The sequence below is a fragment of the Rhinolophus sinicus genome, linkage group LG04 (genome assembly GCF_036562045.2).
Source record: "Rhinolophus sinicus isolate RSC01 linkage group LG04, ASM3656204v1, whole genome shotgun sequence".
NCBI classification, from domain to species: Eukaryota; Metazoa; Chordata; class Mammalia; order Chiroptera; family Rhinolophidae; genus Rhinolophus; species Rhinolophus sinicus.
In genome coordinates, this window is record NC_133754.1 from 9,203,529 (window position 1) to 9,209,528 (window position 6,000).

The following is a 6,000-nucleotide window of genomic DNA, read 5'->3' on the forward strand; positions in this document are numbered from 1 at the left end:
TGTTTTTTATGCAACTGCTTTCAGCAATAAAACCAGCCACTGATGTACAGGAAATATATGCCCCCCATGTTGAGAGGTCTAAATAAAGCCTCATCAGTGACTGGGCTTCAGGGCCCCTATTACATAAACCCTTAATGACCTGAAATGTGCCACACCTGCTAAAGGAAACGCACACGGTGACATTATGGGAGTTTTCAAGAGCATTTTATTTTGCATAATATGTTTTTTTTCCCAGACCAGAAATGGTATATTAAAAAGTCAGCAGGTATATAGCTTGTTTTAAAATTATTACTTTACTCTGGCTTTGCAGACTTTTATTTTCTTCCTCCCGCTGCTATTGCATAGAAACAGAATATTCTATCCTGAAGGGAACCTGGAGATCAGTGAGTCTACTCCCTGCAATTCACAGGTGAGAAACTGGTGTCCAGAGATGGGAGGTGACCTGCCCTGAGTGAGGGCATGGGCTGGTATCCAGGACTCCTGATTCTGAGCCCAGGAATCCCACTGATGTCTTTCAGAAATCCCAGACATGGGAAAGTGGCCACATGCATTCTCTTGCTTGTAGGCAGCACTGGAGGAGTGGGGGAGCAGTGACATCATTCTCTTGTGGGCACACAGCATGATATAGCAGCCAGAGTATCTGACTACCTGCAAGGTCACTTCTGAGGCTGTAGTTCAGTCAGAACCATCTTCCGGTCAGACCGAGGCTTGGAGCTCCGTCTTCAGAAGCCAAAACTGCCACTCCTGCAGTCCGAATATCAGTCATGTATTGGGGGTTGTGGGGAACATGCCTTCTCCCAGGGCCGGCTTCACGGGCTTAGGACCCATGCAGTTGCCCAGTACCCTCTCCTTTCAAGGACCCTGCACTTGCTTTAATGCTCTGTTGTCACTGTCCTGAAAGACTTAATACATTTTGAAAAAGGGGACGTGCATTTTCACTTTGCACTGGGCCCTGCCAATTATGTAGTTGGTCTTTCTCCACATCTCTCACTCTCTCCCCCATGCATCCTCTGAAAGTCATTTCCTGCAACAAGCCTTCTCTGACTCCCCAAGAGTGTGTCATATATCACAATATTAATGTGAATCCCTATCATTAGTTGTTTTCCTTCTGTAGGCCAACCCTGTGAGGTAGCTGCTGTTATTGTCATGATGCCCACTTAACAGATGAGAAGACTGAGACTTAGCGAGAGACGAACTGGCTTAAGTTTACACACTGAGGACTTGGGCTTAGAACCCAGGTCTGCTTGACTCCAGAGAACAGACACTTAACCACGACACTGTACAACCTCACTTTGTCGTCTGTTTAGTGCTTACCACTCTGTGACGTTTCCTTGTTTCTCCCATTCAACTGCAGGGTGGAGACTGTGTCCTTGATTCAGTTTCACCCAGCACCTTGCCAAGCACAGACAGGGTACTCCATGTACATTTATGTTGTAAAGGGCATTTGGCTAAATTTAACATCAGTTTAGCCGTGTGGGAACTTCCTGCAAACCAAAGTGGCTTCCAGGTTTTTGTTTAAGTTTCTCCTGTGAGTGAAGCTGCACAGTATGTCTGTGGGGGCTGAGAGATACCTCATATTTGACTTCATGAATTATTTATGGCATTAACACCGGAATCATCATTAATTTGTGGAAGGAGAGGAGTTGCTACGTGGCTTGGCGCCTGTGATTTTCTGGCAGGGATAAATTACCTTCACCAGGGCTGCTGGGTGAAGACGGGAAGGCTGGTTTCCAGGGGAGACAGAGCACTTCAGCCCCCTCTCTCCCCCAGCTGACAACTCCAGGAGGTGCAAGTTACACCAGACCTGCAGCAGTGAGTCTACTCGCCTCCTTTGACATTTAGTGAGCACATGTTTGTGAGGCCCCTGATGTGTGTGCAGAGCATATGTAGGTCTAGGGATACAAAACCAAGAAGGCATGTGAAAATTCATTATCAGGTCGTCAGTGGCAAGAAATGTGTGTCTTTGGTGCTCTGGGGAAAATTCCTGGGGGATTATGCCTAAACCAAGTCTTACAGGAAGAAAAAAAAAAAGATTTAGCCTACTAGAGATGGGGCTAGGAGAAGTGTAGAGGGGCAGGCTTTCTAATTGGGGGTAACCCCTCAACGGCATGGAAACGGACCTATAAATGGTACAAATGGTTGCCATAGGAAGACGGGCTGTGAGAGGTGACCTGGGGGACTCAGGCAGAAGCTGGGAAATGGATGTTGATCATACCAGTGGGCTTGGGCTTTGTCCGGGAAGCTGAGGGTGTTGGCGGTGGATGGAGCCGGCTCTGTCACTGGTCACTTGTGGCTCCTGTGCCATCACTCAGGTAGCCCTGGGGAGCAGGCTCTTGCCTGCTTCAGACTGGCCTTGGCTTTGGGGCTCCCAGGTCCCCGAGGCCTCAGAGTGAGGGGGAAGCAAGCTTGCCCTAATGGGAGAGCAGGGGAGTGGTAGAGTGGCACCACAATCCTGCCCCGTCAGCAAGTCTGCTTTCTGAGACCTACTGTATAATAGCAATCTCTTTCCCATTTTCTTCAAAGCATCAGGAGGAAATATAACTGCGGCCGGGTTCAGCAGCCCTTGCTTTTGAGCAATAAAGTACAAATGATCACAGTTTACTTTGATGCTTTCGAAATTCCCCTACTAGTCGCTGTGGTTTCCTGCCATTTACTAGTTGGAAAGTCGCCTGTGTGCACACGCTCTGCCTTTGGAATGAGCCCTTGGCTCTCTGAGCTTGTCTTAACGTGTTATTTATTCTGCAGTTCTTCTTGGGGCTGGAGCAGTGCTCTGGGCTCTGGGCTGCTGCGACCACACTTAGGGGGCCAACCCTGCTGCCCCAGCCTTTACAGGAGAAAAGATTGTTCCCGACTCCATTTATTTCCAGGTAGAAAAGAATCAGAGAGCCCCGCAGGGTGAAGGCGAAAACCAGGCACTCCAGATAAGTGTTTTTTCCCTCTGTTATTACTTATTTATTAAAGCCAGTGAGGCATAACTAAGAGAAGGGAAAGGAACCGAGGAAATAGAGAATACAATGGCCCTTAGATTTTAATGGGAGAGACGGCTGGAAGTGATTCCTAAATTATTAAATAAATCGATTTGATTCTTGAAGCTGGCCTCCAAGGTGTATTTGTCAGTTTCATTATCATTGTCTTCAAGGGTAAGAAGAGTCACTCATGGGGAAAGTTTTATTAATTTTTTCCCCCTCTATTTTATTTTGAAGGCTGCAATTCATGACCCCTGTCTAATTAAATGCTAACTTTTTATGTAACAGGAACAGCGTTTTCCCCATTTTTATTTTGGCTCCCATTCTCCATCCCATTTGTCTTACAGGCCTGCAGACTTGTTACAACATCGGGTCAGCTGTAGGGCACACACGCTTTTGAGAATCCTGATCCCATTTCAATTATAGGACCGTTCGGTCACAGATGAGCTCCATGATAATTTGTCCACCCACAAGAGTCCTGTGATTTAGCTATTTGCCTAACGGAATCCACTGAGTGTTGGAGTAATAGGTTATGCTGTCCCAAATGCCAAGAATAACACCTTAATACACTTTAGGGAAATGAGAGATTTTTATTTGGGGGTGTTGGTGGTGACTGCAGCAATGTTTATGCCTTTCTCTCGTATTTCCCTCTCTCCCCCAAAATATTTGTACTGCCTCCAACAGTAGAAAATGCCTGAATATTTAAATTCTTTTTCTTAATTATCCTTTCGAGGAAAGCAGGCCAAGCACCAGGGTGCAAAATATTTAAACCATAAATAAGAAGCCGAAAGGAAATAAAAAAAAAAAAGGGCACCAAAATAAACTAAGCTATCAACTAAAAGCTTTATATCACAGTCCTCCTTGGGCCTGAAAAATCTAAGGAAGGTGGTTAAGTATTTATTTTCCAAAGAATGTCATTACAATGTGCAGCAATTAAAAATGGATGATGGAAATATTTCACCATGATTTCCGGTGGTACTTCAGGCACTGACACATGAAGCATTTTGGGCAACATAGTTCCCACTCCTTTCCTGAGGAAAGTGGTGCTAAAGGACAGATCTGGATGCTTGGGGGCCATCGATGCCTCCTGGGTGTGGGGATGAGGGCAGGTGCGAAGGGAAGTGAGCAAAAGTACTTGGTAACAACTGAAGCTTCCCAAGGTAAATGAGGGCACCTCCCTGGATGGGCTGCATAATTGTTTCTTTTAACTTGGTACACCTGCTGTAAAGAATTCCATTCACACCTGCAAACCTTTCAGGTTTCCAATTATGGGCTTGCGGTTCAATTTCCTGGATGCTCCCCGAGCTTGGGGGTGGAGACACGGGTCTTGCGAATTGGCAACATAGAATACTGAAGGTGAGGGCACTGCAGGTGAAGGTGTAGGGTGCAGGGTGCTGGAGGGAGGATGCTCTTTCATCTCCCCCACTGACTGAGGTAGCCCCGCTGACGCTTGCAGAATCGTTCTGAGCCGCCTCCAGGCCTGGGGACTTCCTGTGGTCTCAACTCTGCTTTGCCAGGTAAGGTGAGCCAGTACTCCTTTGGCAGCTAGGACTGAACAGAGCCCCAGAGTGTGCGGGAGCGTGCACGCGTGTATACGGCTGGCAGTGCACATCTACCAGCTATCTGCCCTTTGTCTCCTGCCCGCCTGCCAGTCTGGGGCAGAACTGTGCTCAGTGTGAGATACAGAGAAGGCTTGGCTTTTCCATGCGGCTGAAAGAGAGTTAGGTGAGAAGAGCAAGGTGCAGGAAAGTGTGTATAAGGAGCTCTTAGTCTGTAAAACAAACGAGGACAAGCCACTCAGACTATGGGTATGATAAGGGGCCCTACTGGATTATGTAAGCTCAGAGGAAGATCTAGGACACAGACTGAGTTACTGGGGTGAAGGTATAAGAATGGGGTAAGGATGCTGACAGGCGGGGTGAGGCGTCCATAATAATGGCATTTGACCCCATTTATGCAAAACTAATATTCACATATGTGTTAAAGTTGAAGTGCTTCGCCCTACTCTGCTCATATTTTGTCAAAAAGTCCTTCCTCTGACAAGCCTTCCAGTGCCAGGCACCCAGCACTCAGTTTTACGTGGCTGTTTTTCTGCAGCATTCAAGGGTCACTGCTCAGCAGCTGTGTTTATGGCGTGTGCGAGCTGAGAAAGCACAGAGCCACTTTGCCTCAGGGAAAAACCATTATTAACTGACTTTCTTGTCCACCCTCCCCTATGTCCTGATCAAGGGGACAGGGTAGGAATGAGGCTTTCTCATAAAGCCTGACTCTTCTTAAATGGATGTGGTGCCCTTTGGGCAGACAGAGTGGTCTGTAGGGAGGAGACCTCAGGAGACCTACTGGGCCAGTTTGGGCTGCTCCCATCACCTCGCAGGGAGGGGACCGACTTTGTGGAAAACAAAGCGAAGATCTGAAGATGGACATGACAGGGCAGCAAGTTGTCAGCGCAACGAGGAAGAGCTTTCTAACCACTTGAGCCGACAACTGGCTGAGCCCTTTGCAGCAGGATTAGGGGGTCCTGTTGCTGGTGGGGTTCAGGACCTGGTGATACCTTGGTCAGGATTCTTGGAGCATGTTGGCCCTGGATTCTAAGACCTCAGGGTTGCACTTTACAATATGGTAGCCTAGCTATATACGTGGCCGCTGAGTACTAGAAATGTGGCTAGTGCAACTGAGGAACTGATTTTTAAATTTCAGTTGAGCTTCTATATCGGAAGGAAACAAAATCAGTATCTTGAAGAGATATCTGCTCTCCCATGTTCATAGCAGCATGGATTCACAATAGCTAAGACATGGAAACAACCTAAGTGTCTGTTGATGCGTGAATGGATAAAGGAGATGATACGTATATATCACATCTTCTTTATCCATCACATATATAATGGAATATTGCTCAGCCACAAAAAGAAGGAAAGGTGGCCATTTGCGACAACCTTATGCAAAGTGAACAAGCCAAAGACAGAAAGGCAAATGTTGTAGGGTATCACTTACATGTGGAATCTAAAAAAAAGTTGAACTTACAGAAACAGAGTAG